We start from the raw sequence: 12,127 nt of genomic DNA, 5'->3' as shown, positions 1-12,127 counted from the left end.
AGGCTTTAGCCCGATAAGCTCAAACCCAAATCGGAGAAATGTGTCTTCATAGGACACCCTAAGGAAACAATTGGGTACACCTTCTACCACAAGTCCGAAGGCAAGATTTTTGTTGCTAAGAATGGAACCTTTCTAGAGAAGGAGTTTCTCTCGAAAGAAGTGAGTGGGAGGGATGTAGAACTTGATGAGGTAATTGTACCTGCTCTCAATTTGGAAGGTAGTTCATCCGAGAAATCTGTTCCCGTGATGCCTACACCAACTAGAGAGGAAGCTAATGATAAAGATCATGTAGCTACAGATCGAGTTGCTACAGAACCTCGTAGGTCTGGCAGATCACGATCCGCACCAGAGTGGTACGGTCATCCTATTCTGGAAGTCATGTTACTTGACCATGACGAACCTATGAACTATGAAGAAGCTATGACGAGCCCAGATTCTGATAAATGGCTTGAGGCCATGAAATCTGAGTTTGAATACATGTATGAGAACAAAGTGTGGACTTTGGTGGATCTGCCCGACGATCGGCGACCCATAGAGAATAAATGGATCTTCAAGAAGAAGACAGATGCTGGCGGTAATGTTACTGTCTATAAAGCTCGACTTGTTGCAAAGGGTTTTCGACAAGTTCAAGGAGTTGTCTATGATGAGACGTTCTCACCCGTAGCGATGCTTAAGTCTGTCCGAATCATGTTAGCAATTGCCGCATTTTCTGATTATGAAATATGGCAAAATGGATGTCAAAACTGCATTCCTTAAATGGATATCTCTAAGAAGAGTTGTATATGATGCAAACAGAAGGTTTTGTCAATCCTAAAGGTGCTAACAAGATGCAGAGTTCCATCATTTTTTTTTATCTGGCTACTACTAAGTACTAAGAGACAGACTGAATACAAGCGCCATGTTTCCTAAGGAAGAACTTCTTCCTCCCATCTTGCTCATGTGCCATGTGTGGTCTTCAGAGTTCAGACAGTAGAAGCAAGGGATCACCTCTGTTTCAGCTGCCAGTTTGCTAAGTACTCCTAATTACGCCTAGCATTAATCTTGGATATGATTGTTTCGATATGTTTCAAACACTTAAGCAAGCAATCACTAAGCCTTCTTTTTCTTGGAAACCAACACCCACTCTTGTCTCCTGGAACATGCTTTACCAGGAGTTACCACATCTTCAGAGTATTACTTTACGGATGCAGGTAAGTGTTGAAAGATGAGCTGAACTCAGACTTCCACAAAGCATTTGGGTTGGTAGCTTCATGTTACACAGATCTATGTAAAATAATTTCGGTTTGTGAGAAATATTTATTCAAGTCTAAAGAAGACGAGTCCTGCAGAAATCAGTCTCTGCATATTTATTCAGCCGCGAGTTTCACGCCATCTGGGTCAATTTCCTCTCCCAGGTCAGTACTAAAATTATCTCACTGCTACCCTCACTGTCAGATGATCCATCTACTGGTCTTGTAGTCAATTACCTTGGGCAGTAGAGCACTAACAGGATCTAAATTACTTCGCACACATGGATGCAGTGTGACATGTCGTGTCGGATCAAAGTGTTGGATCGGCCTCAATTAGAACCAAACCACTACTAATAATTTCCTCTCCCAATATTATACTGTGAACTGAATCATACATAGCTTCAGATGTATGATCAAGAAAGGAGATTTGTTGGTTAAACAAGTTCGAAAAGAAAAATGTATCTGCATTCCAGATCCATTGTAGTAGAACTGAATCATGCATAATTCCCAAGAAAATTGGTGGCCACAAGATTAAGAAGAGAGTTGCAAAAGCAAACAAATTATTGTAGTCTGATCAAGGAGAAATGGTTTTCAGAGAGTTGCAAAAGCAAAAAAAGAATTGTTCAAGTCTGTCAGACAACCTCTAGGCCACCCTGCACCAGTTTAACCAGGCAGGAACGATCCTCTACAGCCGTCGGATGGCACCCATCAAGGTGAATCCAAGCCGTTAATCACGCTCTGGCCTAGAGGTTAGAATGCGTCAACCAGACTGAAGTGCTTGCCTCCTTGTTGGTAAAGGATGCAGCGGTACGAGCCTATAGAACAGATCCTGTTCAAGTAAGGTCGTGCTACCATGAGCAGCGCCTCGCCTTATAAACCACTCCAGCGTCCCCTAAACTGGCGAGGTGGGACTAATTGAGAATTGAAGGCACATGCAGCAGCGCCTCCTAAGCAGAGCTTGGAAGGAAGGAGGTTAGTGGCCCATGTACAAGGGCACGAGAATGAGCAAGCCCATCATAGAAATGTTCAGCTGTGGAGATTTTGAACTAATTTAAATATATGGAAACATGTACTTTTAATACCTGGTTTTGAAGAATGGTTTTTATAAATTATTTCAAGGCAGCTAGTCTTTTGTTTTCTTTAGCTTATATATATATATGCCAAATTAAATTACGGTCGGTCATTACTTTGGTAGCTGACACATTGCTAGGTTTGAAAGAAGAGACAAAAAATGTGACCGATAGGAAAAAAACTAGAGAGAAAAATGGGCGTGGTGTAAAGCTCCGGAACATCGCAGACAGAACACACACTTTTCTGAAGTGTCTTTTTGTTTTGTTTTGTTGAGTCAGCTGTTCAAATAGTATTCCTGTGGGAACGCTGCTTGCTGCAATTTCAGTTGATCCAACAAGTCAGGTATAGCATGGCCTCTGACGGCCATCCTTCCTCTGTGGGGAGCACCACAGTGTCATCCTTGGCGCCGCCCTTGATCGTGCCAGAGGGAGGCGCGCACACGACCGGCGATTAGCGACGACGCGGCGCGACGCAGCCAATGCTTGATGCACAGCAGCCGAATTGCCAAGATATATGGATGAATGCATAATATATCAGGGACCAAAGGACTGAAACCCACTTTGGAACATGGTTTCATGTCAACCAAGGTGAGGATGGACCCAGAATGAGCAAAGGCAGCACCAAAACCAAGATCAGCAGTAAGGAATAGTTGATTTGAAAAAAACAACAGCAAAGAATAATTTCTCAACATCTCTGAAACAGGCCAAGTCAGTGGCTACAAAAACATGTGAAGGAAGCGCTGACGACGAACATCGACAAAATGATTGACAACAGATAATGTCGCTCGTCAAGGCCTTGCCAAGCTAATGAATACTTCCTCCGTCCGAAAAAACTTGTCCCTGACACAGCTGACACAACAGGTGTCGATCGGTTGGTCGACAAGGGGCTCGGCTCTATTCTTCTTCTGCAGAGTGTGCGAGCTTCTAGTTATACCTGAAAAACAGAATAATACAAATGGCAGTGAAAAATGGCACACACAAGACAATCAGGCTCAGTACCCTTGCACAAACACATTGGGAAATCACAAGATTTCCGAGTTTTGGCTAGAAGAAGATTTAGTTTCTTTAATCAGCACCCTTTTTTTGTTGCCGGAAAAACAAGATTCTGTTGCCAGGTAAAACAAAAGAGAACAAAGCATGCACCAGCCGGGAATCGAACCCGGGTCTGTACCGTGGCAGGGTACTATTCTACCACTAGACCACTGGTGCCATTTGATAAGCTGTCGCTCGAGGAACGTTTACTAATTCTTACAGAGTTGACTGACTCCTTTTATTTTATTTTTTACTTTTGATGATATTATCTTTGAGGAACCGGACTAATCCTGATTAGTAGGTCCGCCTCTTCGATTTGTAAGTTCTGCAAAAATCAGTCTTTGTACATATTTTCCTTCCTGAACATGCTTGTTCAGCCACTAGTTCCTTGCCATCTTGGTCAATTTTCTCTCCCACTTCAGTAGTGAACATATCATTGCTACTCTCACTCTCAGCAGTGGCAAATTTCAAATGATCATCCACTGTACTTGCACTAAGAGAATCGCTAGCTAAATCTTGATTACTTTGCACTCGTGGATGCAGTGTGACACATCGTGTCAGATGATGGCGCCGAATCGGCCTCGACGACAAACCAAGCCAAGCATATGATCCATGGACCGGTAGGTGTTGTAGAAAAGCTTGAGCCCTGAAGCAACATCTTTCAGCAATCGAGCTCCTGGAACAGGTGTAGATATGTGTATGGATCATGCATGTGGTCAGTGTGCTTCTGTTACCTTCGGATATTTTTGCAGTGACTACTAGGGATGTAAGTGGCAAATAAATGACGTCCACAATCCCGTTTACTAGTTAGTTTTTGCTAGTTTGATAGTTCATTTTTCTCAAACAAACAAAAAACCTTTTTGAACTATCATATCATAAGTGGACTTTAAACAGGATTAAACGGGACCCGGTTGACATCTCTAGTGACTACTGACGAGTACTTGTGCAGCTAAAAATAAAGTGGGTGCACTTATCTTACTGCCACTATAGTGTAATACTCCTGCACAGAACCATTCATAGTTTCAGATGTGTGATTAAGGTGAGAGATTTGTTGGTTAAACAAGTTCAAAAGAGATGAAAATGCACCTGCATTCCAGATCCGTTGCAGAACTTAGTCATGCATAGTTTCCAAGAGAATCGGTTGCCACAAGGTAAAAAGAGTTGATTGATTGTAGATGAAAGAAGTTGCAAAAAACAAAAAGATTTTGTGTAGTCTGTCAGACAACCTCTGAGCCACCCTAAACCAGTGTTAACAGGCAGGAACGATCCTCTACAGCCGTCGGATGGCACCCATCAGGTGAATCCAGGCCGTTAATCACGCTCTGACTCAGAGGTCAGAATGCATCAACCAGACTGAAGTGCTTGCCTCCTTATTGGTAAAGGATGCAACGGTACGAGCCTATAGAACAGATCCTGTTCAAGTAAGGTCGTGCTACCATCAGCAGCGCCTCGCCTTATAAACCACTCCAGCGTCGTCTAAACTGGCGAGGTGGGACTAATTGCAGCGGCATGCAGCAGCGCCTCCTCACTCCTCACTTCCTCAGCGAGAGGCTGAGAGTGCGAGCCTGGAACTGGAGGTACACGCGGGTCATGGCCCAGTAGTTGTTGGGCAAGAGAATGATCGGAGCCCAGCCCATCTGAGGAATGTATTTTTCCTCACAAAAAAAATCTGAGGAATGTATTTCTTGCCATTTCATTTCGGTTACGTCAGCTGTGCGGATTTAATATGTAGAATTATTACGAACGATGCTGAATTCTTAACTTGTTCTCATTCATGGCAGCTGTTTTTTTTCCTTTATCTTTTCCTAAATTAAATTACAGCCGGACATTACAGAAGTAGCAAGCACACTGCTTAGAGAGGAGATTTTTTTTTTTCCTTTTTTTGCAAGAGGTAAGAAGGAAACCGGAGAGAAAAATGTGTGTGGTTGAATAAATCTTCGGAACATCACAGAACATATGGATTTTGTAAATAGTATTGTTCTTCTTCCTGAATTGAGTAACAGGCTAACAGAACATATTTTGCCGTGACTGGTTTTCCGGTACAAATGCAAAACTGCCATCTAGACATATACAAAAACTGCCAGCCTGAACCTTTTCTTATACAAACTGAAGACAAGATGAGCAGGATCACCAGGAGTCCAGGACGGGTTGATATATCTTGATTTCTCGGCATCTATCTATCTAAAAAAAAGGGAATTGATCTCACACTCTGACAGCTAGCATCAGTCAGTCGCTACATACACATCAGCGAGGGCAACATAGCACCTTGAGCTTGCATGGTTCATCGGGCAATGACAAACGTCAACTTGAATGCTTCAGCTTGAATATGAAGCAAGTATGTGCATCTGTACAGGTGGCTCCCAAAAACCGCTGACACAACAGGCGTGGATCGGTTGGTCGACAATCGGCTCGGCTCTGTTCTTCTTCTGCAGAGTGTGCATGCTTCTAGTTATATCTGAAAAATAGAATACATATGACAGTGAAAAATGGTACAGACAATCAGGCTCAGCCCTAGAACATCTCATTGTGGAATCACAATTGTTGCATGTTTTGGCTAGAACAAGATTTAGTTTGTTTAATCATCGTCATCCTTTTGGTTGCCTGGACTGTTCTCCTTTTGTGTGTGATCCTCTTTTATCGATGTTACCGCATTTTATAGCTGTTAATTAATGGAGATACTGTTGTATTAACAAGCCTCCTTTTGGTGTATGATGTGTTCATGTTTGATAAAATATTCCTAGCCTCTTTCTTTCTCCCAATCAGCGGAGACATTCTATATATGGAGAAAAGCAAGCAATTAGAATTACCATGCTTTCAAAATATTTCTGTACTCTGCATAATGCTGATGCTGCTGTCCAAGTGTCTCCGCACCGCACAGCAGGGGGGGGGGGGGGGGGGGGGGGACAAGGGGTTCCACCGGATCACGCACAGCAGGTATGAGTGTGGGACGCCGGCCTGGACTCGTGCGTTCGCTGCAACAAGCTTGGAAGCACACACACCGTCATGTCCATAGTGGCCTTATTCGTTTCCAGCAGTGGCCTGAGGTCTTCTTTTGTTCTATAGAATACTCATTTATCTACAAAGATAGTACTGGACAGTGGAGATCTCTCGGATATTATTTCCAGTTGCCTCTGTCGGAGTAGTGAGCAGGCCTACTCCCAGTTCAATGATCTCCAGCTCTTGGCTAATTCAGTATTTCTGTACTGATGATGACAGAGCAAGATCTCTGGACATATCAACCGAATTTTGTTCACCTGGATACTTTCCTACCTCGCGGGCATATAAAATTCTGTACTCTTGCAGTCATGAAACCCCTCCTGTTAAATGAAAAAAAAAAAGAAGAAGCAAATCTTTCTGTCAAAGGAAGCATCAATTTTTCTTCCGGTCACCACTAAGAGATTGACTGAATACAAGAGCAATCTTACTCAAGTGCCATTTGTGGTCTTCAGACAGTTGAAACAAGGGTTCACCTCTGTTTCAATTGGCAGTTTGCAAAGGCATCCTACTAAGTGAAACAAGGGTTCACCTCTATGTCTGATAGCATCCATTCATGGATTTCACTCTGAATTTGAAGCTGCCGGGTAATTAACACTAACTGAATCTACTTTGCAGATGATTTACAGATCACACTGCCAAAAGGAATTCGGGAAAAGGCAAAAACAATTGGTAGCTACCACTAACTGAATCGAATTTGCAGATGATGTACAGATCACATTGCCAAAAGGAGTACAGAGAAAAGGCAAAAAATCTGGTAACTAACACTAACTGAATCTATTTTGCAGATGATGTATATACATCATATTGCCAAAAGGAGGTGGGAAAAAATGCAAAAGAAATGTTTTTGTCTGTCAGACAACCTCTACAGCCGTTGGATAGCTCACATCAAGAGCATCCAGGCCGTTAATCACGCTCTGGCCCAGAGGTCAGAATGCATCAACCAGACTAAAGTGCTTGCCTCCTTATTGGTAAAGGATGCAGCGGTACGAGCCTATAGAACAGATCCTGTTCAAGTAAGGTCGTGATACCTTCAGCTGTGGCACGCCTTATAAACCACTCCAGCGTCCCTTAAACTGGCGAGGTGGGACTAATTAAGTAGAGCAGGCACATGCAGCAGCGCCTCCTCAGGTAGAGCTTGGAAGAAGGGTTAGTGGCCCATGTAGCAGTTTGGCCTGAGAAAGAAGATGCTTTTGTTTCGTTTTTTTCTTCTCCTTGTTGAGTCAGCTGTGGAGATTTTGAACCAGTTTAAATATCTAGCAAATGCTGCCTGCCCAATAATTTAATAAATATATAATTCTGTCTGTTGAAGTACTTGGGTTGCATTTACGGTATCTTTTAGTTTTGTCCAGTCAGCTGTTCAAAAGTTTTCCAGAGGAAATGTTACTTGCTCCAACTTTCCCAACAAGTCAAGGAAGGTATAACACGGCAATGTATCTTAATTTCTGGAAGAAGAAAAAAGACATTGATCTGGCACTCTCACCGCCAGCATCAGTCTGTCGCTACAAAGAAGGAAGCTCGCCTGCTTCGTCGGGCAATGACGAACGTCAACAACCTGAAAGACAACAGAATCTCGCTAGTCAAAGCCTTGCCTAAACACCACAGACACAACAGGCGTCGATCGGTCGGTCGACAAGGGGCTCGGCTCTATTCTTCTTCTGCAGAGTGCGGTTCTAATTATTATACCTGAAAACAGAATTCATATGAGAAAGAAAAATGGTACAGACAAACAATCAGGCCAAGTTCTATAGAACAACCCATTGGGCAATCACAATTGTTGCATGTTTCCACTAGAACAAGATTTGGTTTATTTAATCATCATCATCCTTTTGGTTGCCCGGACTGTTCTCGTTTGTGTAGGATCCTCATAGATCTACAATGATAGTGCTGGAGAGTTCAGACCTCAGAAATTTGTTCCAGTTGCTGATCACAGAGCAAGAAAATCTCTCAACATATCTCAAATTCTGTCTGGCAGTCATGTAACTAACCATTCCTGAACTTAAATGGGACAAGAAATCTTGCAGGCATATTTGTTCCTGGCTGCTATACCAAGAGACAGACTGAATACTAATGTGGGCAAACATTAGTATGACTTAAGCTCTTAAGCAAAGTCATACTTAAGCTCTTAAACAAATTATCCTACAAAGTCATACTAACGTTTCAAGCTCTTAAGCAAAGCAAGAAATAATCTTGCTTTTTTCAACGGAGATCAGCACTCACTCCTGCTCGTACTGCATTTAACAACCAAATGGTTCCACATTTTACTCAATTAGCGAGAGGATTAACCACATGACCAAGGACAGACTTGCTATGGCGCGAAAGGCAAATTGTTTGTTTGGATGGAGATGGACTCGCGATGGCACGCCACGTTCGTCCCTGACTTCATCACGGCGCGCACGCTCACCGCCAACGACGGCGAGATCCTCCTTCGCCATGGCGCGCTCCGGATGGTGCTGCTTGACAAGCGAGGCGTGATGGTGGATGCGCGGTACATGCACGAGGGCGAACGCATCGAGTTCGATCAGGCGATCTCGTTTCCGTGTCATGTGGCTAGGGTTGGACAGCGCATTCAGTCGCCGTGCGCGCCCCCGTTGCATGCGGGGCTTGGTACACAGCGCGCGGAGGAGCGGCATGCAGCGGCTGGATGCGCGACATCTGGCGCGGGGAGAGCTGCCGGATCAGATCCATGGCCGCCCCACCGCCATGCGGGGCCCAGCAATGGCGTTGAGGTACTTAATGGACACCGAGGGGGCGCGGGCACACCCAATTCCCCACCTACCACCACTCCTACCAGATCCGACTCGCATCTCGCCTATCTCTTCGGGCACCTGTGGGAGAGATCTAGGGTTTCCTCCTCTTCCCCACCTCCGCCGCGTGATTCCTTCGGCTGGTGGCGTGGCAAGGTCGGCGGCAACGACCGCTCCTTTGCGCAAGTCGCAGAGGGCTCGAAGATCCGTCTCGATCCGTCCAAGGCGATGGGGGATCAAGGCGGGGGGCGATTTGGAGGGCGGCGCGACTTCGCTGGCCGTGGTGGGTTCGGGGGTGGACGCCGACCACCGCCACCCAACCAGACGCGCAACATGGTGTGGCAGCGGCCAGATCTATCGTCGGCCGCGGCCGGGCGTTCCAGATCCGCGGGCGGCGGGGTTGGCGACAAGTGGGAGGCGGCGGCGCGGGCGATGGGAGGAGGGGCCAAGGAGTGGGAGACTCAGAAGATGGCGGCCCCCAAGGATGCGAATCCTCCCCCTGCTGCTGATTCGACCACAACTCCGGCCACCAAGAGCTCCGAGGAGCGATGCCTCAACTGCAACAACTCAGGTCATTTCACTCCGCGTTGCCCTACTATTCGTTGCGAGAAATGCAACAAGCTTGGTCATATGGCTCAGTTGTGCCAATCACTCAGGCCGTGGGAGTGTGTTCCTATGTTGTGCGGGTTTCAATCACCCGGCCAGGGCTTCTTCTATATTCCTGATTTGTGTGCTACTAAACAGAGTTCTGAGAAAACTAATATTGTAGTTATCACGGTCATAGAGGGGGCTGCTACTGTGAAAGAGATAGGACATGAATTCAACTGCATTTTTGCTCATAAACCTGGCAAGAAAAAATGGCGCTGTACTGCTCGTTCCATTAGTCCAACTCAATTTGTCATGCGGTTCCCGAATGCCAGTGAAGTAGAAAGAGCATGTTGTTATGGTAAACGTCTTCCTTTGAAGGATGGTTCTATCATTGTGTGCATTACTCCATGGTCTGCATCTGTGGGGGCTAAAGGGAGTATGGAAAAAGCATGGGTTCGTGTTAGAAATGTTCCACTGGAAAAAAGATGCCCAGAGCATGTTGCATATGCTGGGGGGGCTGGTTGGTATTACTTTGGAAGTGGATGAGGCAACATTACACAAACCTGAGTATGCCGGGATATTGCTTGGATGCAGAGAGGTTAAGAAAATTCCTCCTTTCGCTGAAGGGATGTTAGGTGAACAATTCTATGATTTTTTCTATGAGGTTGAGAAGGTGGTATCTGTTGGGGGAGAGAAAAATCAAACCTCCATTGCTGTTGACAGTGGTGCATCCCCATCAGTCCCAAAAAAAGCTAGGGTGGACTCATGCCCAGCTTCCTCTATGGAGCAAGGGGATACTGATGCATCTATGGTGGGGAATCAGTCATCGCAGAACTATGATAAGAATTATCAGAGATTAGCTGTTGTGTCTGAGAATGAGGAAGAGGAGGACAGTGACGAAGGGAATCATACTGAGCTGCTTATTGAATCTATGGCCAGAGAGCATGATAAAAGAAATGTGTCATATTACGGTTCCCCGGTCAACAACACGGCTGCTGGGAACATTGGTGATGAGATGAGTTGTGAGGATGGGGGTATGCCGCCTGCCAAAAAAGGTGCTTGGGAAATTATCCAAACCCCTGTTCCTCCTTCTCCCATGTTTTTGCCTCATTATGAAAATTCTCATGGGCCTGTGTATCCTCCCTTGTTAGATTATGTGAGCTGGCCCTCTCTGCCTCATATAGTCCCTCTTGAAGAAGGTTCAACAGAGGGGGGAGGGGATTGCAGTGCTTACACTGTCGAATCGCCCACTGGGTCTCCTCTCAGGGACGTGGTGATGTCTGAAGAATTGACTTCACGAAGGCAGTTTGAGAAGCTGGAAAAGATGGAGGACAGGGCTACTAATAGAATGAAGAAGCGTGACCTTGAAGGTAAAAATATGCTCAACACAAAAAATCAATTCTCTGTGTTATCTAATACTGAAATTGTCATGCGTGCTTCCCTTATGGGAGTACAAATTCCTGATGACAACTTTGATACTGTTGATGTTATCCGTGAGCTAGAAATATCTAGGAATTTACTCCTAGACAAGAAAAATGAAAGAGATCCCCCCAAGATTGTTATTAATGATGGGTTGGGCAACAGTGTTCCACTATCCTTAACTTGGGAAGAAGATAAAGATGAGGAGGAACCTTTCATTCTTGTCCAATCCAAACAAAAAAAGAAAAGAAACCAGCGAAGACGAACAGTGGTCATTTCGCCACATAAAGACCCTGTTAGACCCATGACTAGAAGTCAGAAGAAGGAGGGGGAGGGTAGGGCTGCTAAGAATCATGGCAGACCTACCAGGGTGAGAGATAAACCTGATCGTTATAAATGATTGGCCTTTTTTGGAATTGTAGGGGGGCAGGTAAGAAGGGCATGTCTACCTGTCTCACTGATTTGATTACTGCCAATGAGGTGGACTTCATTGGGTTACAGGAAACTATGAAGAGTAGTTATACTCCTTCTTTTTTTAGAAAATTGGATCCACACCAAAGATTTATGTGGGAATGGAATCCTTCTAGGGGGAAATCTGGGGGCATCCTTTGTGGGGTCAATAGGGATAAGTTTGACATCATAGAAGTGAAGCATGGGAGGTACATTTTGCAAGTTAATCTCCTTGATAAGAGCAAAAGTTACAGTTGGGCCCTGCTGGTAGTTTATGGGGCAGCTCAGGATGAGAACAAACCGGAGTTTATAGCAGAGATGTCATCTATGTGCCACAAAACCTCTGTTCCTTATATAGTTGGTGGAGATTTTAACATCCTTCGTCACAGTGGAGAGAAGAACAAAAAAACTCCTTTGTCTCATTTCTCTGATGTCTTTAACTCAGTTATACACCTGCTGGGCTAAGAGAGATTCATATGTCAGGAGGCTGTTACACTTGGTCGAACAAACAGGAGCACCCTACTTTGGAAAAGCTGGATAGAGTTTTAATGTCTTCAGACTGGGAGGACCTTTATCCTCTTATTTCTGTTAAAAAATT

General features: G+C 44.8%; 3 non-coding genes and 1 pseudogene across 3 annotated transcripts; all 4 read right to left on the bottom strand.

Annotated features, from left to right (window-relative positions):
- Positions 1–1,855: 1,855 nt before the first annotated feature.
- LOC123140473 (small nucleolar RNA U3) lies at positions 1,856–2,076 on the bottom strand. Its single transcript, XR_006470027.1, has one exon. It is a non-coding gene; the product is annotated as a small nucleolar RNA U3 (small nucleolar RNA).
- Positions 2,077–3,437: 1,361 nt separating this feature from the next.
- Positions 3,438–3,508, bottom strand: TRNAG-GCC (transfer RNA glycine (anticodon GCC)). The gene has a single exon. It is a non-coding gene; the product is annotated as a tRNA-Gly (tRNA).
- Positions 3,509–4,542: 1,034 nt separating this feature from the next.
- LOC123140474 (small nucleolar RNA U3) lies at positions 4,543–4,762 on the bottom strand. The gene has a single exon (XR_006470028.1). It is a non-coding gene; the product is annotated as a small nucleolar RNA U3 (small nucleolar RNA).
- A 2,411-nt stretch (positions 4,763–7,173) lies between these two features.
- On the bottom strand, positions 7,174–7,351 carry LOC123140484 (uncharacterized; annotated as a pseudogene).
- Between the last annotated feature and the right edge of the window lie 4,776 nt (positions 7,352–12,127).

This window comes from Triticum aestivum, chromosome 6B (assembly GCF_018294505.1).
Source record: "Triticum aestivum cultivar Chinese Spring chromosome 6B, IWGSC CS RefSeq v2.1, whole genome shotgun sequence".
In the NCBI taxonomy this organism is placed as follows: Eukaryota; Viridiplantae; Streptophyta; class Magnoliopsida; order Poales; family Poaceae; genus Triticum; species Triticum aestivum.
Note: the sequence above shows the minus strand (reverse complement) of the source record. Positions and strands in the feature narration are given on the sequence as shown.